The 24,437-nt window shown below is 44.4% G+C and overlaps 2 long non-coding RNA genes and 1 pseudogene across 3 annotated transcripts in view; 2 read left to right on the top strand and 1 right to left on the bottom strand.

Annotated features, from left to right (window-relative positions):
- LOC134947787 (uncharacterized) overlaps positions 1–24,437 on the bottom strand; it is a 151,495-nt gene that overhangs the window by 104,039 nt on the left and 23,019 nt on the right. The window lies entirely within an intron of this gene.
- The window catches only part of LOC134947788 (uncharacterized), a 49,969-nt gene that overhangs the window by 14,759 nt on the left and 10,773 nt on the right, over positions 1–24,437 (top strand). The gene's annotated exons all lie outside the window — the stretch shown is intronic.
- Positions 7,833–7,951, top strand: LOC134950402 (5S ribosomal RNA; annotated as a pseudogene).

Raw genomic sequence — 24,437 nt, 5'->3', positions numbered from 1 at the left:
GCTGCTACAGGCCCTTTCCTGGTTTACAGCTGTGCGCCTGAATGTGTAAAGTCTGAGACACCCACTTGGAGCATATTTAGACACTCAAATACTGCATCCATCTGTCGCACCATTGTAGCTTTTACCCATGCTAGGCTCAGATCTTCCGGGAGAGAATGGCCTCCTATGTGACCGATTATGCATCTGAGTTTCCAACCACTACAGCGACACACCGGCGCCGTTCCCATAACACAGACTATCTTTGTGCATCTGAATAGCCACCTCAGTCACCGCCCAGCAGATTTCTGACACCGTGCATCTCCCTTATGTCTAAATTGCACCTGCAACTCTGCACTCACAGACCCTGGACACACGTACAGTATGACTCACTCCACTGCATACAACATCGGCTGTGCGTCCGACTCTCAGGTCCTAGAACTTGAAGCAGAGGTTCTCAAAAGTGGTCCTCAAGGCACCCCAATGGTCCATGTTTTAGGTATATCCATGGCTCAGCACAGATAGTTAAATCAAATTGACTAAGGTGCTAATTAAGTCACCTATGTCCAAGCATGGATATATTTCAAAAAGGAGAAATTTTAACCGAAGTTAAAATCGGGCGCAGGTTGGGCTGGTGTTCTAATTATAGCAGCTGCTATGTAACAGGTATAGTCAATCCTGTGAACACTATAAACAATAAACAACAAACAAAGTACAGTAGCAGCGCTGTGTGATAAATATTAAAAAGATCAACAATTACATTCGTTAATCATGGTGGAGATAAGGACACGGGGAGCTGAATGGATTAAGGTGAAAAAGGCTCTGGGTAGCGTCCCTTTTGGTTCTACCCGCCAAAAGGGACGCTACCCAGAGAACCCCCTCCTCCAGCGGTAATATATGTGGCATTGCAGCCATCAGGACTGTGCTAAAAAGCCCAGGTGTTACCTAATTCCAATACTATCAGTAATAGTCCACATAAATTAAGAAAAACGGATAGCACAACTAAGGCAGCTCCATGGTGATTCTGTTTTGCTGTAATTTTATTACAATTCTCATTTAATATTATTTTTATCGATACATTGTATGTATTTTTATTAAACTATTGCCTTTTTCACCTTAATCCATTCAGCTCCCCGTGTCCTTATCTCCACCATGATTAACGAATGTAATTGTTGATCTTTTTAATATTTATCACACAGCGCTGCTACTTTGTTTGTTGTTTATGGATATATTTCAAACCTGGGCCGTTGGGGTGCTTTGATGACCGCATTTGAGAACCTCTGACTTGAGGTCTTACAATGACAAATAAACCTTACACATACACACAAAAGGCTGCTAGGATTTTCCTGACCCAGAAGAGTGCTTTGTGGCTTTTTTGAAGAGAATACCCTTCAAGTGGTAAGTGAATTTTAAAACGCATCTTAGTTAATGTACAGTGATAAAACGTTAGCACTTAAACAATCCTTGTAAATGCATCAGCACATTTATAAATGAGATCCTGATTCACTACTGGTAGCATTTCTTAAAGTCCTACTGTGAATTATAGGTGAGCTCAGTGGTGGATTTAGACCTCATGGGGCCCTAAGCAAGATATTGATTTAGGGCCCCTCTCCTTCAAACAATCCATAGCACTATATTTTTATTCCTGATTTATGCCTGTGTATTATTTGTTGTTTTTCCTCCTTATATTCTATTAGAGTATATTACTTCCCCCTTCACCGATTGCACCATGTCCCCACACCCCATTATTATACCCTCACTCACTGACTGCATTGTATATGAGTGACCCAGTGACTGAGGCAGTGGTGTAACTATAGAGGGTGCAGGGGATGTGCTTGCTATGGGGCCCAATGGCTTAGGGGGCAAGCAACCCACTGCACCATTCAGACTTTTTTATCATTAATTGTCACGAGGATTCCAGGCAGTGGGCGGCACGGGGGTCTGATTCATTGGGAGTTTGCAGGTCAAGACACACTGGCAGGGCTATTGCCCGGGGAGTTGCCACCCCCACCAACAGCATCTACTAGACTTAAAGCACGCTCCTCCATGGTGCATCTGTTTATTACCAGGCACAAGGTCCCAGCAACCGACAAGGCCCCATGTCAACTGCGCAGCCAGCTCCGCCTGCAAGAGCTCCGGTGATGCTAACCCCTATTTGTTCTGTGAACAATGGCAGACAGTCCTCAAGTAACCTCTCCTTCCCCTTTGATGTGCACTCCTGGCAACAACCCACCAAATACCCTCCCCCCTTCTTTTCCATTAGGATGCAGGCTCCCATACCTTATAATACTTATTATTACATCCAATCACATTAGTTTTCACTGCATTATATATGAGTGTCTCTCCACCAACTCCTTACTGATTGTAGCATCCTAGCAGGTCCCCCATCCCTTATAATACCCATTATTATGCCACTCAGTCAGTGCGACTGTATTGATTATATATCAGTGCCCCACTGATTGTAGCAGCCATCTCCTACACACGGTCGAACATAAAATAGAGTACTATAACATATTGATATATCACAAGTCCATGTGTGCCTCCTCCCCAGCCATGATTGTAGCAAGCGGATGTTATACACTGTACTTAGAATAAACCCCCCACCCCCACCTGGTTGTAATTTGAAGTAGGTGGAATTTTAAAAAAAATACTGTAATAAAGTACACTGGAAGATTTCTTGTTTTCCTCTGTGCGCGCCCTGGCTCTTCTCTCTGCACTGGACTCTTAATGACAGTGTTTGACATGCGGTTCCCGCATCTATCATCACTTCCGGACAGAAGTTCTGGTTTTTAATAATAAAGATAAAAAGGAGGGGTTTTTTTTAACACAAATCACTCATCCTCTAAAAAGTGTGCTTGGACACATGAAACGCGGTGGATATACAAAGGTGACAGTAATACCCACCACGGCCCAACATCAGGAATTGCTCGCTCCTGTCACTTCCCAAGTGACATCATCAGCAACAACCCGCTGCACGCAGCAGCATCAAAGATGGAAAGCCATGGTCAGCCAACACCATCAGCTGGAAGTACCGCTAAAAACATGAACTGAACATTACCATTTATCTTAATTAAATGTACTGTATAGATGAGTAGGTATGGCCATCAGTAACCAATGATTCGCAATCATCAATATTTTCAGCCTGATGGTGATGGCTTCTCCACGGAGAGTCAGATACAGTGCTCTTTTGTGCAGGCGCAATTTATCTCTCATTTACATAGATGTACAAGCATACCATTTGTGGCCCAATCTATCGAATGGCTTACAAAGCAAGGCATGGAACGATGAAAGCAACACTTCGATCCTGCCCTTCTGATTGCCATCCCTAATGCAGAGGCTTTTGTCATGCTAGATGCTGGAGGCAAAACCAAGACACTTGTTCTCCATGTTTGGTAGCAGCTGCTGCACCATGGAGGCAGTAGAGATCACCATCACAGAAAAATAGATATGGCCATTAAACTGAATGGTTTCAGCAGCTGAGTTTAGTTATGGTATTCCCTAGATCTTCTAAACAAATTTGTCCTTTGTATGACGACACTGTTGACCATGTGTAATTTCCTACCGACTTCACAGTTTTTAAAAAATGATTTCTATTAGTGGGAAGATGAGTATTTGGGAAGTTAAGCAAAGACCTGATCTAAAGCATAACCACCTCTACTGTCAGAATGTGACCTGCGGTCAGGGGAGGCAGGAGGCAGAGCCTCGTCTGTCATACTCCAGTACCCTCCAGAATTGTAACTATAAAAAATATCATTCAAAGACGATAGTTATAACTTAAAAATATAATCTTTGTATTATTCTAATCATTTGTATTTGTTGTCAAAACTCACCACCAGATCATATACAGGTTGAGTCTCCCTTATCCAAAATGCTTGGGACCAGAGGTATTTTGGATATGGGATTTGTCCGTATTTTGGAATAATTGCATGCCATAATGAGATATCATGGTGATGGGACCTAAGTCTAAGCACAGAATGCATTTATGTTTCATATACACCTTATACACACAGCCTGAAGGTCATTTTAGCCAATGTTTTTTATAACTTTGTACATTAAACAAAGTGTGTCTACATTCACACAATTCATTTATGTTTCATATACACCTTATACACACAACCTGAAGGTCATTTAATACAATATTTTTAATAACTTTGTGTATTCAACAAAGTTTGTGTACATTGAGCCATCAGAAAACAAAGGTTTTACTATCTCACTCTCACTCAAAAAAGTCCGTATTTCGGAATATTCCGTATTTCGGAATATTTGGATATGGGATACTCAACCTGTATATGTGTGTCCTTTTATAATTCACTTATTTCTTTCAGGATATAAATGTTACCAGTGCCATAACTTACTGGCTAAAAAAATCAGGTTAGGTTCATTACTAGCACTGTAGGTTGAAGGTTACTTACATTATATATAGTTTTCAATACAGTCTCTACTCAACTTTACTATTTCCATAACCCAGGGTTGGAACCTTTGAGATTTGAGAATACCTTAGTCCTTTAACCCTCTTACAAAGAATGTTCCATCTGAAGGATCTATTGCAGGTCACAAGGCCATGGCTCACTCAATCTTAATTACACCCCATACATCAGTAGAATTGTTTATCTCTAAATTGCTGTATTTTATGGATAGGAGGTGGTTACACATAGATCTATATAAGGACACAGACACAAAGTTGTTTTGAGATATTGCCCTGGGTAACAACTGAATAAATGTTAACCATCAATATTCCAGGATTACAGTTGGATAAATTGGTATATGGCTGGCCAATCATGTGGCAGTGATAAAGTCAGCCTATAAAATATGGTGATAACCTGGACTATGATGTCTCTTTATTGTAAGTCCCCTGTTCACTAAAATAGGTTTATTACAACTATTACATAAAATCACTTATCGCTGGTATTTAAGGAAAAATGGTATTCCTCTGGTGTTCCTGTAATGCTGCCCAGGAGTAAACACTTCACTGAGCTTTCCATGCCACTACGGAAAGAAAATGTAAAAAAGGTATTAAAAATGTTTGTTTGTTTGTTTTTTTATTTAAAGAAAACTAAATATGTTTTAAACAGAGTGATAAAGTGGAGAGTGATAAAGGGGTCTATTTACTAAGCCTTGGATGGAGATAAAGTGGACGGAGATAAAGTACTAGCCAATCAGCTCCAAATCGTCATGTCACCGGTTGTATTTGAAAAATGGCAGTTAGCAGTCTATTTACTAAGCTTTAGGGGCGCATTCATTTAGTGCCGGTTCTTTCGTTCAGGCAAAAAACTGCACTTTTCGGCTGTTTATAGGCCAAATTTACATTTGACCTATTCAATGCCCTTGCCCTTTTTTTGACTGGAGGAAAAACCGTCACGGACGAAAACCAAGTGGATTGGCGAATTCGCTGCCGATCCACGTGTTTTGGTGAATTTGCAGGTGTTTTTGCCCATTTTTGGGTCCATTTTCGGCGAAAAGTGACTCCAAAATGGGCAAAAGCGTCCGCAATTGAATAAACTAATGTCGAATTGGTGCCGTTCTTTCGGCTAGCCGAAGAAAACGGCACTAAATGAATACTCCCCTTAGATGGAGATAAAGTGGACAGAGATAAAGTACCAGCCAATCAGCTCCTAACTGTCACGTCACAGGCTGTGTTTGAAAAATAGCAGTGGGGAGCTGATTGGCTGGTACTTTATTTACATCCACTTTATCTCTGTCCAAGGCTCAGTAAATAGACCCCAAAGTACCAACCAATCAGCTCCTAAATGTCATTTTTCAAACACAGCCTGTAACACATCAGTTAGGTGCTGACTGAATGGTACTTTATTTCTCCCCGCTTTATTACTTTCCAAGGCTTAGTACATTTCCCCCCTATGACACTGTCCTGAGATGGCAGTAATAGATCAAGTATCACCGCAGAGCAATCAACACTGCTTATATTAATTAAATAAACTTATTCCATGACAAAAACTAACCAATGGCAGTTATTTTATGTATAGGAAGATGTGATAATGAGCCATATCGATCTTTCATAAATTGGGACATAAGTCTTCTGCTCCCCAAAAGTGGTTCTGAAGCTTCTAAATTGTTCAGAGTGAAGGTAACCTGATGATCCTACCACTTTCACTAGAATGTAGGAATAGTAACCCATGAAGGATATGCCTCAGGCTGAAATGCCTGCCCAGAATGTGAAAGATCTAACAATGCTGCACTTGTACTTTTCCAAGCTTGTGCGTCTTATTTGTATCATAGCCGCACCTAAAGATGCTCAGTGTGCACCAGGGACACTAGATCAGGTTTTGGTATGATTCATAATGATACAGAGCACTAGACATGGCATGGCTGCTCATATCAGAGTTCTCTCTTTGTGTTGTCAGGGGCGTTAAGTCACGGAGGGCCACAGGAAGGAGTCGTGGCTTAAAAAGTGGGCGTGAATACATCCATTAATATTAAACTATGTAAAAAATAAACTAATTGCGGTGCCATTTTAACATAGGGGGAGGTGCACGGGCACCCCTTCTTACCTTACTTGATCAGGAAGGGGGTCCCTTCTTCCCGGCCAGCGCCATCTACCCAGTGCCAGAGTATTTGCTTTCAATTTTCGGCACCATCATCATGAAGATATCCCCGGGAAGATGGCGCCGTCCACGGGTATGCTCCCACTGGCAAAGGTGGGGAGGAGCGGAATCGGGTCCAGGTAATTAGTACCCACCCCCACTCCCCCTCTTGGCACCACTGTGTTGTACCCAGGGTTGCAACTTAGTCACACAGTCGTACATGCAATCCCAGTCCCAGTAGTCTCTGTACTGTTGCCTTGTACGTTGTATGTCTCATTAGTCATGAAAAAAGATACTTGGCGTGGCAAAGTGTGTGTTTCAACTGTGGCTATTTGGCGCAATTTGAGCAAAAGTGAATGTGGACACATCTGTATATCATTTCATTTATGTTGTTTTTCGGGGGGTATATTTATGTGAAAAAGTTTATTTTAATATAATATCTGCACTTTATTATGTAGCACCATAATATCACCCACCCCCCCTCTTTTATTTAAATATATATCACCAGCGAGGATGTGGATCATAGGGTCGACTACACTTAGGTCGACAGTGTCTAGTTCGACCACTATTGGTCGACAGTAAGTAGGTCGACATGGTTTCTAGGTCGACAGGGTCTCTAGGTCGACCTCTGCAATACACCGGGATTCTTACATTGATATTACAAGTCAATATCACTGCCTCACATATACAGTAGATATACTTCTTTGTGGAGAGAACACTTCTTTTTCACTGTCTTATTATCCTAAAACAACTGTGGAGTATCATTACTATTCGTGGTAGTTCTCATAAGCTTCCTTCAATGCTACTAATATAGCAATTTGGATACCCTTATTTTCTTATACGTCTGAGAACTGTGCAACATTGTAGATTTATACATTTCTGGTACTGTATCTCCTAACACTGTTAAAGTTTTCAGTCTTCTACAAGTAAAGGGTACAATTGTTGCCCTGTTATACCATTTTAGCTGTGTATTACAGAACATTTTTAATTAATTTATCCTTATTACTCTATGCAATTCTGTGATTCACAGCTATATAGAATAATTATTCAGATATAAGTGAGTACCTGAATTTCTTTGACACAATTAACTCATTTCACTGGAGTCACTATTGTCTATATTTCTGATCTATTTTTTGGACTCTCACCAGCGATCCATTGGTATATGGTAGAATTTGGGTAAGTCCATCATACTTACCTTTGCCTAACGCTGGCAGCAGATCCACCTATTCAATTTCCACCCTTTTCTAACTCTCTACCCTTTCATATCTAATATGTGAACTCTCATCAGTGATCCTGGAGTAGGGAGAGTGTTATTTGTCCTACTGTCGTACCACACTGTAAACACCTGACTCTGTCCAATCTTGGAAGCTAAGCAGTGTTGGGCTTGGTCAGTACTTGGATGGGAGACCTCCTAGGAAGACCCAGTTTAGTAGGGAATTGGATCAAGTGATTTACTCCGTGCCTAACACTGACAGCAGATTCACCAACTTACCTCCACCTCTCTGAAATGTTTCCATCTTTTCCAGTATCTCTTGACAGCAAATTAGTACTTCAACATTCATATTAATTTTCGGTATATAATGCGATGCCTAAATTAGCCTACAATTTCTCATTTAGAAACAGCTATTCCCTGTATTTAACTCGTAAGCATATCCGTGTATTCCTATGATATTGACCTATTGTGGGTCTTGATCTATCATTTTCGCAATATCTGGTCCAAATGATAAAAAAAAAAAAATGTCCCCTCATTATTTCAGAGGGAGATCATATATATAAAAAAAATATTTTAAACTGTATGTAAATTGTCTGTTTAATCATTGGTTTGTCCAGAATACATCAGATGTCTAAATTTTAAACAAAATTTATTAATAAAATATTTTTGTATTAATTGATACATATTTCCAGTTGTCTTTTGACTGATTTAAGAGTGCACCCACAAAGAGTCTTTTCTTTCTTTCTTAGTTTGACCGGTTGTTGACATTTGACATCGTAACATGTGGCTGGACGATGGAGACAACCTCCACATCACCAAGAACTTAGCTCCCGCCTTCCTTCCAGTGCCTGGCCCGCCTCCTCTTCCACCATCCAGTGCCTGGTCCCGGCTTCAACATAAACTGTGACATTTGTGCAACCATGAAAGCAGTTGTCAGGATGCCGGGATTAGTGCCTCAGGGGGCTATTTACTTCCAGCCTTGGATGGAGATAAAATAGTCGGAGATAAAGTACCAGCCAACCAGCTCATAACTGTCATTTTTCGGACACAGCATGAGACATGCCATTAGTAGCTGTTTGGCTGGTACTTTATCACCGCAGTGGCGGATCTAGACTTAACTTTTAGGGGGGGCAGTTTAAGAATGATGACTCCTCCCCCTAATCATAGCCCCTCCTACTTAGTAATGCCCTTCCCGTTCGCTTCTAAAATTTCCTATTGTTGCCATTACTAATAAAATGTTGCCAGTTAGTGGAGAGAACCCTGCGCACTGGTGATACAGACTGGCGAATCGCCATTCCTTCCATCAGGGGTGGTAGAGGATAAGACAGTAGGGCAATTTAAACATGCATGGGATAGACATAAGGATATTCTTACAAAGAAATAAGGATCAGATAAGGTTAGAGATAAAAATAATGTAAAAAAAAAAAAAAAAAGGGGGCAGACTAGATGGGCCAAGTGGTTCTTATCTGCCGACAAATTCTGTTTCTACAGCACACAGAAAGAGCCGAAATTCACATTATAGCACACTGAATGAGCCGACATTCACATTATAGCACACTGTATGAGCTGAAATTCACATCATAGCACACTGAATGAGCCGAAATTCACATTGTAGCACACTGTATGAGCCGAAATTCACATTATAGCACACAGAATGAGCCGAAATTCACATTATAGTACACAGTATGATCCGAAATTCACATTATAGCACACTGAATGAGCCGAAATTCACATCATAGCACACTGAATGAGCCGAAATTCACATCATAGCACACTGAATGAGCCGAAATTCACATCATAGCACACTGAATGAGCCGAAATTCACATTATAGCACACTGAATGAGCCGAAATTCACATCATAGCACACTGAATGAGCCAAAATTTACATTGTAGCACACTGAATGAGCCGAAATTCACATTGTAGCACACTGAATGAGCCGAAATTCACATTATAGCACACGGAATGAGCCGAAATTCACATTGTAGCACACTGAATGAGCCGAAATTCACATGATAGCACGCAGAATGAGGGAAAATTCACGATAGCACGCAGAATGAGGGAAAAATCACATTATAGCACACTGTATGAGGCAAAAATGACGTTATAGCACGCAGAATGAGCCGAAATTGACATTATAGCACGCAGAATGAGGCAAAATTCACATGATAGCACGCAGAATGAGGGAAAAATCACATTATAGCACACTGTATGAGGCAAAAATTACATGATAGCACGCAGAATGAGGCAAAATTCACATGATAGTAGAGATGTGCACTTGAAATTTTTCGGGTTTTGTGTTTTGGTTTTGGGTTCGGTTCCGCGGCCGTGTTTTGGGTTCGACCGCGTTTTGGCAAAACCTCACCGAATTTTTTTTGTCGGATTCGGGTGTGTTTTGGATTCGGGTGTTTTTTTCAAAAAACACTAAAAAACAGCTTAAATCATAGAATTTGGGGGTCATTTTGATCCCAAAGTATTATTAACCTCAAAAACCATAATTTCCACTCATTTTCAGTCTATTCTGAATACCTCACACCTCACAATATTATTTTTAGTCCTAAAATTTGCACCGAGGTAGCTGTGTGAGTAAGATAAGCGACCCTAGTGGCCGACACAAACACCGGGCCCATCTAGGAGTGGCACTGCAGTGTCACGCAGGATGGCCCTTCCAAAAAACACTCCCCAAACAGCACATGACGCAAAGAAAAAAAGAGGCGCAATGAGGTAGCTGTGTGAGTAAGATAAGCGACCCTAGTGGCCGACACAAACACCGGGCCCATCTAGGAGTGGCACTGCAGTGTCACGCAGGATGGCCCTTCCAAAAAACACTCCCCAAACAGCACATGACGCAAAGAAAAAAAGAGGCGCAATGAGGTAGCTGTGTGAGTAAGATAAGCGACCCTAGTGGCCGACACAAACACCTGGCCCATCTAGGAGTGACACTGCAGTGTCACGCAGGATGGCCCTTCCAAAAAACACTCCCCAAACAGCACATGACGCAAAGAAAAAAAGAGGCGCAATGAGGTAGCTGTGTGAGTAAGATAAGCGACCCTAGTGGCCGACACAAACACCGGGCCCATCTAGGAGTGGCACTGCAGTGTCACGCAGGATGGCCCTTCCAAAAAACACTCCCCAAACAGCACATGACGCAAAGAAAAAAAGAGGCGCAATGAGGTAGCTGTGTGAGTAAGATAAGCGACCCTCGTGGCCGACACAAACACCGGGCCCATCTAGGAGTGGCACTGCAGTGTCACGCAGGATGGCCCTTCCAAAAAACACTCCCCAAACAGCACATGACGCAAAGAAAAAAAGAGGCGCAATGAGGTAGCTGTGTGAGTAAGATAAGCGACCCTAGTGGCCGACACAAACACCGGGCCCATCTAGGAGTGGCACTGCAGTGTCACGCAGGATGGCCCTTCCAAAAAACACTCCCCAAACAGCACATGACGCAAAGAAAAAAAGAGGCGCAATGAGGTAGCTGTGTGAGTAAGATAAGCGACCCTAGTGGCCGACACAAACACCTGGCCCATCTAGGAGTGGAACTGCAGTGTCACGCAGGATGGCCCTTCCAAAAAACACTCCCCAAACAGCACATGATGCAAAGAAAAATTAAAGAAAAAAGAGGTGCAAGATGGAATTGTCCTTGGGCCCTCCCACCCACCCTTATGTTGTATAAACAGGACATGCACACTTTAACCAACCCATCATTTCAGTGACAGGGTCTGCCACACGACTGTGACTGAAATGACGGGTTGGTTTGGACCCCCACCGAAAAAGAAGCAATTAATCTCTCCTTGCACAAACTGGCTCTACAGAGGCAAGATGTCCACCTCATCATCATCCTCCGATATATCACCGTGTACATCCCCCTCCTCACAGATTATCAATTCGTCCCCACTGGAATCCACCATCTCAGCTCCCTGTGTACTTTGTGGAGGCAATTGCTGCTGGTCAATGTCTCCACGGAGGAATTGATTATAATTCATTTTAATGAACATCATCTTCTCCACATTTTCTGGAAGTAACCTCGTACGCCGATTGCTGACAAGGCACTAAACACTCTTTCGGAGTACACACTTGTGGGAGGGCAACTTAGGTAGAATAAAGCCAGTTTGTGCAAGGGCCTCCAAATTGCCTCTTTTTCCTGCCAGTATAAGTACGGACTGTGTGACGTGCCTACTTGGATGCGGTCACTCATATAATCCTCCACCATTCTTTCAATGGGGAGAGAATCATATGCAGTGACAGTAGACGACATGTCCGTAATCGTTGACAGGTCCTTCAGTCCGGACCAGATGTCAGCATCAGCAGTCGCTCCAGACTGCCCTGCATCACCGCCAGCGGGTGGGCTCGGAATTCTGAGCCTTTTCCTCGCACCCCCAGTTGCGGGAGAATGTGAAGGAGGAGATGTTGACAGGTCGCGTTCCGCTTGACTTGACAATTTTCTCACCAGCAGGTCTTTGAACCCCAGCAGACTTGTGTCTGCCGGAAAGAGAGATCCAAGGTAGGTTTTAAATCTAGGATCGAGCACGGTGGCCAAAATGTAGTGCTCTGATTTCAACAGATTGACCACCCGTGAATCCTTGTTAAGCGAATTAAGGGCTCCATCCACAAGTCCCACATGCCTAGCGGAATCGCTCCGTGTTAGCTCCTCCTTCAATGTCTCCAGCTTCTTCTGCAAAAGCCTGATGAGGGGAATGACCTGACTCAGGCTGGCAGTGTCTGAACTGACTTCACGTGTGGCAAGTTCAAAGGGCAGCAGAACCTTGCACAATGTTGAAATCATTCTCCACTGCGCTTGAGACAGGTGCATTCCACCTCCTATATCGTGCTGAATTGTATAGGCTTGAATGGCCTTTTGCTGCTCCTCCAACCTCTGAAGCATATATAGGGTTGAATTCCACCTCGTTACCACTTCTTGCTTCAGATGATGGCAGGGCAGGTTCAGGCGTTTTTGGTGTTGCTCCAGTCTTCTGTATGTGGTGCCTGTACGCCGAAAGTGTCCCGCAATTCTTCTGGCCACCGACAGCATCTCTTGCACGCCCCTGTCGTTTTTAAAAAAATTCTGCACCACCAAATTCAAGGTATGTGCAAAACATGGGACGTGCTGGAATTTGCCCAGATTTAATGCACACACAATATTGCTGGCGTTGTCCGATGCCACAAATCCACAGGAGAGTCCAATTGGGGTAAGCCATTCCGCGATGATCTTCCTCAGTTGCCGTAAGAGGTTTTCAGCTGTGTGCGTATTCTGGAAACCGGTGATACAAAGCGTAGCCTGCCTAGGAAAGAGTTGGCGTTTGCGAGATGCTGCTACTGGTGCCGCCGCTGCTGATCTTGCGGCGGGAGTCCATACATCTACCCAGTGGGCTGTCACAGTCATATAGTCCTGACCCTGCCCTGCTCCACTTGTCCACATGTCCGTGGTTAAGTGGACATTGGGTACAGCTGCATTTTTTAGGTCACTGGTGACTCTTTTTCTGAGGTCTGTGTACATTTTCGGTATCGCCTGCCTAGAGAAATGGAACCTAGATGGTATTTGGTACCGGGGACACAGTACCTCCAACAAGTCTCTAGTTGGCTCTGCAGTAATGATGGATTCCGGAACCACGTTTCTCACCACCCAGGATGCCAAGGCCTCAGTTATCCGCTTTGCAGCAGGATGACTGCTGTGATATTTCATCTTCCTCGCAAAGGACTGTTGGACAGTCAATTGCTTGGTGGAAGTAGTAAAAGTGGTCTTACGATTTCCCCTCTGGGATGACCATCGACTCCCAGCAGCAACAACAGCAGCGCCAGCAGCAGTAGGCGTTACACGCAAGGATGCATCGGAGGAATCCCAGGCAGGAGAGGAATCGTCAGAATTGCCAGTGACATGGCCTGCAGGACTATTGGCATTCCTGGGGAAGGAGGAAATTGACACTGAGGGAGTTGGTGGGGTGGTTTGCGTGAGCTTGGTTACAAGAGGAAGGGATTTACTGGTCAGTGGACAGCTTCCGCTGTCGCCCAAAGTTTTTGAACTTGTCACTGACTTATTATGAATGCGCTGCAGGTGACGTATAAGGGAGGATGTTCCGAGGTGGTTAACGTCCTTACCCCTACTTATTACAGCTTGACAAAGGCAACACACGGCTTGACAAATGTTGTCCGCATTTCTGTTGAAATACTTCCACACCGAAGAGCTGATTTTTTTGGTATTTTCACCAGGCATGTCAACGGCCATATTCCTCCCACGGACAACAGGTGTCTCCCCGGGTGCCTGACTTAAACAAACCACCTCAGCATCAGAATCCTCCTTGTCAATTTTCTCCCCAGCGCCAGCAACACCCATATCCTCCTCATCCTGGTGTACTTCAACACTGACATCTTCAATCTGACTATCAGGAACTGGACTGCGGGTGCTCCTTCCAGCACTTGCAGGGGGCGTGCAAATGGTGGAAGGCGCATGCTCTTCACGTCCAGTGTTGGGAAGGTCAGGCATCGCAACCGACACAATTGGACTCTCCTTGTGGATTTAGGATTTCGAAGAACGCACAGTTCTTTGCGGTGCTTTTGCCAGCTTGAGTCTTTTCATTTTTCTAGCGAGAGGCTGAGTGCTTCCATCCTCATGTGAAGCTGAACCACTAGCCATGAACATAGGCCAGGGCCTCAGCCATTCCTTGCCACTCCGTGTGGTAAATGGCATATTGGCAAGTTTACGCTTCTCCACCGACAATTTTAGTTTAGATTTTGGAGTCCTTTTTTACTGATATTTGGTGTTTTGGATTTTACATGCTCTGTACTATGACATTGGGCATCGGCCTTGGCAGACGACGTTGCTGGCATTTCATCGTCTCGGCCGTGACTAGTGGCAGCAGCTTCAGCACGAGGTGGAAGTGGATCTTGATCTTTCCCTAATTTTGGAACCTCAACATTTTTGTTCTCCATATTTTAATAGGCACAACTAAAAGGCACCTCAGGTAAACAATGGAGATGGATGGATACTAGTATACTTATGGATGGACGAGCGACTGCCGACACAGAGGTAGCTACAGCCGTGGACCACCGTACTGTGTCTGCTGCTAATATAGACTGGATGATAATGAGATGAAATCAATATATATATAATATCACTAGTACTGCAGCCGGACAGGTATATATATTTATTATGTAATGACTGATGACGGACCTGCTGGACACTGTCAGCTCAGCAGCACCGCAGACTGCTACAGTAAGCTACTATAGTAGTATGTATAAAGAAGAAAGAAAAAAAAAAACCACGGGTAAGTGGTATACAATTATGGATGGACTGCCGAGTGCCGACACAGAGGTAGCTACAGCCGTGGACTACCGTACTGTGTCTGCTGCTAATATAGACTGGATGATAATGAGATGAAATCAATATATATGTACATATAATATCACTAGTACTGCAGCCGGACAGGTATATATTATATATTTATTATGTAATGACTGATGACGGACCTGCTGGACACTGTCAGCTCAGCAGCACCGCAGACTGCTACAGTAAGCTACTATAGTAGTATGTATAAAGAAGAAAGAAAAAAAAAACAACCACGGGTAGGTGGTATACAATTATGGATGGACTGCCGAGTGCCGACACAGAGGTAGCTACAGCCGTGGACTAACGTACTGTGTCTGCTGATAATATAGACTGGATGATAATGAGATGAAATCAATATATATGTATATATAATATCACTAGTACTGCAGCCGGACAGGTATATATTATATATTTATTATGTAATGACTGATGACGGACCTGCTGGACACTGTCAGCTCAGCAGCACCGCAGACTGCTACAGTAAGCTACTATAGTAGTATGTATAAAGAAGAAAGAAAAAAAAAACAACCACGGGTAGGTGGTATACAATTATGGATGGACTGCCGAGTGCCGACACAGAGGTAGCTACAGCCGTGGACTAACGTACTGCGTCTGCTGATAATATAGACTGGATGATAATGAGATGAAATCAATATATATGTATATATAATATCACTAGTACTGCAGCCGGACAGGTATATATTATATATTTATTATGTAATGACTGATGACGGACCTGCTGGACACTGTCAGCTCAGCAGCACCGCAGACTGCTACAGTAAGCTACTATAGTAGTATGTATAAAGAAGAAAGAAAAAAAAAACAACCACGGGTAGGTGGTATACAATTATGGATGGACTGCCGAGTGCAGACACAGAGGTAGCTACAGCCGTGGACTAACGTACTGTGTCTGCTGATAATATAGACTGGATGATAATGAGATGAAATCAATATATATGTATATATAATATCACTAGTACTGCAGCCGGACAGGTATATATTATATATTTATTATGTAATGACTGATGACGGACCTGCTGGACACTGTCAGCTCAGCAGCACCGCAGACTGCTACAGTAAGCTACTATAGTAGTATGTATAAAGAAGAAAGAAAAAAAAAATCCACGGGTAGGTGGTATACAATTATGGATGGACTGCCGAGTGCCGACACAGAGGTAGCTACAGCCGTGGACTAACGTACTGTGTCTGCTGATAATATAGACTGGATGATAATGAGATGAAATCAATATATATGTATATATAATATCACTAGTACTGCAGCCGGACAGGTATATATTATATATTTATTATGTAATGACTGATGACGGACCTGCTGGACACTGTCAGCTCAGCAGCACCGCAGACTGCTACAGTAAGCTACTATAGTAGTATGTATAAAGAAGAAAGAAAAAAAAAAACACGGGTAGGTGCTAGGTGGTATACAATATTATATATATATTATATACAATTATATATATATATATATAATATATATTAAACTCATAAACTGGTGGTGATTATTAAACTGGTGGTCAGGTCACTGGTCACACTATCAGCAACTTGCAAGTAGTACTCCTGAGTCCTAAGCAGACAATCACAATATATATTATACTGGTGGTCAGTGTGGTCACAAACAATGGCAGTGTGGCTGGCACTCTGGCAGCAAAAGTGTGCACTGTACGTTATATGTACTCCTGAGTCCTGAGTCCTGCTCTCAGACTCTAACTGCTCCCCACTGTCAGTGTCTCCCCCACAAGTCAGATAATACAGTCACACTATCTCTCTCTATCACTTCAGCAAGTACTAGTAGTAGTAGTACTCCTCCTAATGCTCCCCAAATTACTACTGTGTCTCTCTCTGTCTCACTCTCTTCTCGAATCTCTATAAACGGAGAGGACGCCAGCCACGTCCTCTCCCTATGAATCTCAATGCACGTGTGAAAAATGGCGGCGACGCGCGGCTCCTTATATAGAATCCGAGTCTCGCGATAGAATCCGAGCCTCGCGAGAATCCGACAGCGTGATGATGACGTTCGGGCGCGCTCGGGTTAACCGAGCAAGGCGGGAAGATCCGAGTCGCTCGGACCCGTGTAAAAAAAACTGAAGTTCGGGCGGGTTTGGATTCCGAGGAACCGAACCCGCTCATCTCTACATGATAGCACGCAGAATGAGGGAAAAATCACATTATAGCACACTGTATGAGGCAAAAATTACATGATAGCACGCAGAATGAGGCAAAATTCACATGATAGCACGCAGAATGAGGGAAAAATCACATTATGGCACACTGTATGAGGCAAAAATTACATAGCACACAGAATCTAGGCAAAATTCAGCCAAATAATGCAGGGAGAAGAGGGGGGGGGGGGAGAGAAATGGGAGACACACTCACACACACTCACTCACACACACTTACTCACTCACACTCACGCACACTCCCACCTCATAGATGGAGGCCGGGTCCCGCCGCGGTATTGGGAACGGGGTGCAGAGCGGTGCAGCGCTGCGGAGGACGAAGACAGAGAGAGAGCGTCCTGACGCGCGTACAGGAAGGAGGGGGCGTGGTCAGAACAGAGGTCGCTGTACGCGAGTCAGGACGCTCCTCTCTCTCCTCGTCCCCCGCCGCGCTGCACCGCTGTCCACCCCGTACCCAATACCGCGCCGGGACCCGGCCTCCATCCCGGTGCCGGTATATGTAGGGGGGGTGTTCGCCCTAATCGCCCCCCGCTAAATCCGCCACTGTATCACCGTCCACTTTATCTCCATGCACAGCTTAGTAAATAGACCTAAAAAAGTGGTAAATACAATGTAAATAACACTGATGTTATTGTAGTTGTAGTTCTCAAAGACACTTGTTCCAGTTTTAATAGGTAAACAGAACAATATAATTTGAATTTACATGGTTATATAGATTATAATGTCCTAAATTTATAGGTGAAAATCTGTTGTTAAATGTGTGTTTGTGTTTTTAGTGAGTCCATACATAAAAGTTAAGTTTTAATATTTAATAAGAATGCTCCAAAAAAGAGAGGTTTCTTTGTGTCTCTATTGTTTCATATTTTGCCCTAACTCTTGGGTGCACCACCGGCATTATGATGAGGCTTTTTGTCCTTTGTATAATATGATAAGATTGGTATTTATACTTAATATTTAATGATATATTCATTATTATTCCGATATCTAATTAATTTGTCACTTGCTAACTTGGTGACCATACCAGTGCGCCTACCTTCTCTTCTGTCCTTGTGAAGAAATAACATGTGCAGAGAGAGTTAGAGTTGGGTGGGTTATTTTGTTTCTGTGCAGGGTAAATACTGGTTGCTTTATTTTTACACGGCAATTTAGATTTCAGTTTGAACACACGCCACCCAAATCTAACTCTCTCTGCACATGTTATATCTGCCCCCCCTGCAGTGCACATGGGGGGTAAATCAGACTGCATCACTACCGATCGCAGTCTGAAGTACTTTGTGGAGTGCGCACGGCAGTGGCCCACTGTGCGTGCGCACCCTGGGAGCACAGTGAGATGCTATCAGCCTCTGCCTGATTGACAGTCAGAGGTGGTTGTGGGGCAGGAGGGAGCATGCCAGTGGCGTTAGAACGCCGTTGGCGGGGTGCGGTCCGGACAGCGGAGGCATGTCTGGACCATTGGGGTGGGGCGGGCCGCGGTGGCTGTGTGACGTCATACGCAGACACTGCGACCCGGGACGTGGCAAGTAGCGACCTTCCAGCGCACGGGTGCTGCGCTGCAGGGAGCTACTCGGCAGGTACTTGTCAGGTACAAAAGCATCACAGCCGTGTGATGCTTTTGTACATGTGCGGGGAGGGCAGAGCCAGACATGCGGGGCGGACTAGCCCTGTGTTGGGCGTCCCCCCCGCATGTCTGTGAAAGTGATCGTAGATGTGCTAAATTTAGCACATCTACGATCAGATCTGAGTTAGGCCCATGGTTTTGCCCATTAGCTAACAAATTTGTTGCTGCGATCAGGTCTAAGTGGGTAATTCTGAGTTGGTCGCAGCAGCAAAACCATGTGCACTGCAGGGAGGGGGGGGGGGCAGATATAACATTTGCAGAGAGAGTTAGATTTGGCTGGGTTATTTTGTTTCTGTGAAGGGTAAATACTGGCTGCTTTATTTTTACACTGCAATTTAGATTTCAGTTTGAATACACCCCACCCAAATCTAACTCTCTCTGCACATGGTATATCTGTCCCCCCTGCAGTGCACATGGTTTTTCCCAACTGCTAACAAACTTGCTGCTGCGATCAACTCAGAATTAGGCCCTAAATCATACTTGCCTACCTGACCCTCTCCATGAGGGAGAAAATGCTCTGTTCCTGGACTTTCCTGGTAATGTATGATTGCCATCACCTGTGGTGAGCTAGTTAATTGATAAGAAAAGTGTTTCACCACAGGTGATGGCAATCATACATTACCAGGAAAGTCCAGGAACAGAGCATGTTCTCCCTCATGGAGAGGGTCAGGTAGGCAAGTATGCCCTAAATTAGGCCCAGTGATAAATCTGCCCCTTATTGTTACATTGATATGATTGCTATATCTTACAGGATAGAATTTCCCAATTTTTGCACATCCTTTTAATTAACCACTTAACTGGCATGGTCAGATCACATGCGACTGCACCGCCCCACTGTGTTCCTCAGTTTTTAACAATGAGATCTGTTCTGCAGATGTGCATACTATAATATTTAAATGTTTTAAATAAAATACCTTTTAAACTATATTAAATGAAATATTTAAAAAAAAAAACCCTATTGTGAATGTTTTTGAAGGGAAAAATCATCAGTTAAGTGGTTTTAAGGGACAGTATTGCCATTGCAGTACTGTCACCAAAGGTGCTTACGGCAATATACTTGTATATTCATTCATCCACATGACAGTTTTCTCTCACTGTGGGGCAGATGTATTAAGCCTGGAGCAGTGATAAGTGCAAGGTGATAACTCACCAGCCAATCAGCTCCTAACTGCCAATTTACATATTGGAGCTGATTGGCTGGTGCGTTATCACCTTGAACTTATCAGTGCTTCATCACTGCTTTATCACTTCTCCAGGCAGAGCACATTATACACATTGCACCAGGTAACGCACATTATACACATTACACCAAGTAAAGCACATTATACACATTGCACCAGGTAAAGCACATTATACATATTGCACCAGGCAGAGCACGTTATACACATTGCACCAGGTAAAGCATGTTATACACATTGCACCAGGTAAAGCACATTATACATATTGTACTAGGCAGAGCACGTTATACACATTGCACCAGGCAGAGCACGTAATACACATTGCACCAAGTAAAGCACATTATACACTTTGCACCAGGTAAAGCACATTATACATATTGCACCAGGCAGAGCACATTATACACATTGCACCAGGTAGAGCACATTATACACATTGCACCAGGTAGAGCACGTTATACACATTGCACCAGGTAAAGCACATTATACATATTGCACCAGGCAGAGCACATTATACACATTGCACCAGGTAGAGCACATTATACACATTGCACCAGGTAAAGCACATTATACATATTGCACCAGGCAGAGCACATTATACACTTTGCGCCAGGTAGAGCACATTATACACTTTGCGCCAGGTAGAGCACATTATACACTTATACATAACGTGAGCCCTCTCGTTTTTAATGGCTTCCACTGTTTGAGCACAAAGGGGTCAGTGCTACCCTACACACACACACAGGTCATCTACACACATAGTGGTCAGTGCCACCCTACACACATATACAGGTCACCTACACACATACACACAGAGGTCAGTGACAGTTTCCCCTTCAACTGATCAGTGACAGCCCACAAAAAAAACACACAGCACAGTACTATCAGCCTACACACAGTGTCAGCCTATGGAGCTGCTGAGCTTACCTTGGGACTGGCCACTCCTTCTCCTCCTCCAGCCTCTCATCTGAGCTCCTAGCTGCCCCGGGCCATCAAACTCCCCAGAAAAGTTGCTTTCCACGCCAGCTCCCCTATCACGCCGCCTCCTGGATGTCACTGTTTGCAGCTCCCAACGTGCAGGCGGTGGGGAGAAGAGAAGGGGAGGGATCCGCCGCTGCCTCCTCGGCCGCTCTCCACAGCCGCTCTCCATGGTGACTTGCAGGGCTGTGCTGGGCTAACGCTGCCGCGATCGGAGCTAAGCTGGCCAGCATGGGGAATGACGGCAGCCACTGAGGGGACGCCCGGACCAGCCAAACGGAATCTGGTCCGGCGTCCCAATCCGCTGCTGCATCTGCCCCTGTGTTCCAAATGGAATGTTGCTGCAGGATTGCTGAAGAAACAGAGGGGCAGCCGTGTTTTGGATTCGGACGCGTTTTGGCAAAACCTCCCTGAAAATTTTTTGTCAGATTCGGGTGTTTTAAAAAAAAAACCCTCAAAAACAGCTTAAATCATAGAATTTGGGGGTAATTTTGATCCCATAGTATTATTAACCTCAATAACCATAATTTCCACTCATGTCCAGTCTATTCTGAACACCTCACAACTCACAATATTATTTTTAGTCCTAAAATTTGCACAGAGGTCGCTGGATGACTAAGCTAAGTGACCCAAGTGGGGGCACAAGCACCTGGCCCATCTAGGAGTGGCACTGCAGTGTTAGACAGGATGGCACTTAAAAAAATTAGCCCCAAACATCACATGATGCAGAGATAAATTTAAAAAAAAAAGAGGTGCAAGATGGAATTGTTCTTGGGCCCTCCCACCCACCCTTATGTTGTATAAACAGGACATGCACACTTTAACAAACCCATCATTTCAGCCACAGGTTCTGCCACACGACTGTGGCTGAAATGACTGGTTTGTTTGGGCCCCCACCAAAAAAGATGCAATCAATCTCTCCTTGCACAAACTGGCTCTACAGAGGCAAGATGTCCACCTCCTCCTCATCGTCCGATTCATTACCCCTTTCACTGTGTACTTCCCCCTCCTCACAGAGTATTAATTCATCCCCACTGGAATCCACCATCTCAGGTCCCTGTGTACTTTCTGGAGGCAATTGCTGGTGAATGTCTCCATGGAGGAATTGATTATAATTCATTTTGATGAACATCATCTTCTCCACATTTTCTGGAAGTAACCTCGTACGCCGATTGCTGACAAGGTGAGCGGCTGCACTAAACACTCTTTCGGAGTACACACTGGAGGGGGGGCAACTTAGGTAAAATAAAGCCAGTTTGTGCAAGGGCCTCCAAATTGCCTCTTTTTCCTGCCAGTATACGTACGGACTGTCTGACGTGCCTACTAGGATGCTGTCACTCATATAATCCTCCACCATTCTTTCAATGGTGACAGAAACATATGCAGTGATAGTAGACGACATGTCAGTAATCGTTGGCAGGTCCTTCAGTCCGGAGCAGATGTCAGCACTCGCTCCAGACTGCCCTGCATCACCGCCAGCGGGTGGGCTCGGAATTCTTAGCCTTTTTTCTCGCAGCCCCAGTTGCGGGAGAATGTGAAGGAGGAGCTGTTGACGGGTCACGTTCTGCTTGACTTGACAAGTGTCTCACCAGCAGGTCTTTGAACCTGTGCAGACTTGTGTCTGCCGGAAAGAGAGATACAACGTAGGCTTTAAACATAGGATCGAGCACGATGGCCAAAATGTAGTGCTCTGATTTCAACAGATTGACCACCCATGAATTCTGGTTAAGCGAATTAAGGGCTCCATCCACAAGTCCCACATGCCTAGCGGAATCGCTCCATTTTAGCTCCTCCTTCAATTTCTCCAGTTGCTTCTGCAAAAGCCTGATGAGAGGAATGACCTAACTCAGGCTGGCTGTGTCTGAACTGACTTCACATGTAGCAAGTTCAAAGGGTTGCAGAACCTTGCACAACGTTGAAATCATTCTCCACTGCGCTTGAGTCAGGTGCATTCCCCCTCCTTTGCCTATATATCGTAGGCAGATGTATAGGCTTGAATGGCCTTTTGCTGCTCCTCCATCCTCTGAAGCATATAGAGGGTTAAATTCCACCTCGTTACCACCTCTTGCTTCAGATGATGGTGGGGCAGGTTCAGGAGTGTTTGCTGGTGCTCCAGTCTTCGGCATGCGGTGGCTGAATGCCGAAAGTGGCCCGCAATTCTTCGGGCCATCGACAACATCTCTTGCACGCCCCTGTCATTTTTTAAATAATTCTGCATCACCAAATTCAATGTATGTGCAAAACATGGGACGTGCTGGAATTTGCCCACATGTAATGCACGCACAATATTGGTGGAGTTGTCCGATGTCACAAATCCCCAGGAGAGTCCAATTGGGGTAAGCCATTCTGCGATGATGTTCCTCAGTTTCCGTAAGAGGTTGTGAGCTGTTTGCCTCTTATGGAAAGCGGTGATACAAAGCGTAGCCTGCCTAGGAACGAGTTGGCATTTGCGAGATGCTGCTACTGGTGCCGCTGCTGCTGTTCTTGCTGCGGAAGGCAATACATCTACCCAGTGGGCTGTCACAGTCATATAGTCCTGAGTCTGCCCTGCTCCACTTGTCCACATGTCCGTGGTTAAGTGGACATTGGGTACAACTGCATTTTTTAGGACACTGGTGAGTCTTTTTCTGACGTCTGTGTACATTCTCGGTATCGCCTGCCTAGAGAAGTGGAACCTAGATGGTATTTGGTACCGGGGACACAGTACCTCAAGCAATTCTCTAATTCCCTGTGCATTAACGGTGGATACCGGACACACGTTTAACACCAACACAGCTGCCAAGGCCTGAGTTATCCGCTTTGCAGTAGGATGACTGCTGTGATATTTCATCTTCCTCGCAAAGGACTGTTGGACAGTCAATTGCTTACTGGAAGTAGTACAAGTGGTCTTCCGACTTCCCCTCTGGGATGACAATCGACTCCCAGCAGCAACAACAGCAGCGCCAGCCGCAGTAGGCGTTACACTCAAGGATCCATCGGAGGAATCCCAGTTAGGAGAGGACTCGTCAGACTTGCCAGTGACATGGCCTGCAGGACTATTGGCGTTCCTGTCTTAGGAGGAAATTGACACTGAGGGAGTTGGTGGTGTGGTTTGCAGGAGCTTGGGTACAAGAGGAAGGGATTTAGTTGTCAGTGTACTTCTTCCGCTGTCACCCAAAGTTTTTGAACTTGTCAATGACTTCTGATGAATGCGCTCCAGGTGACGTATAAGGGAGGATGTTCCTAGGTGGTTAACGTCCTTACCCCTACTTATTACAGCTTGACAAAGGCAACAGACGGCTTGACACCTGTTGTCCGCATTTCTGTTAAAATAATTCCACACCGAGGAGGTGATTTTTTTTTGTAATTTGACCAGACATGTCAATGGCCATATTCATCCCACGGACAACAGGTGTCTTCCCGGGTGAGGGACTAAAACAA

The sequence above is a fragment of the Pseudophryne corroboree genome, chromosome 8 (genome assembly GCF_028390025.1).
Source record: "Pseudophryne corroboree isolate aPseCor3 chromosome 8, aPseCor3.hap2, whole genome shotgun sequence".
Classification (NCBI taxonomy): domain Eukaryota; kingdom Metazoa; phylum Chordata; class Amphibia; order Anura; family Myobatrachidae; genus Pseudophryne; species Pseudophryne corroboree.
The sequence above is the reverse complement of the archived record's forward strand: the minus strand, read 5'-3'. Positions and strand labels throughout refer to the sequence as shown.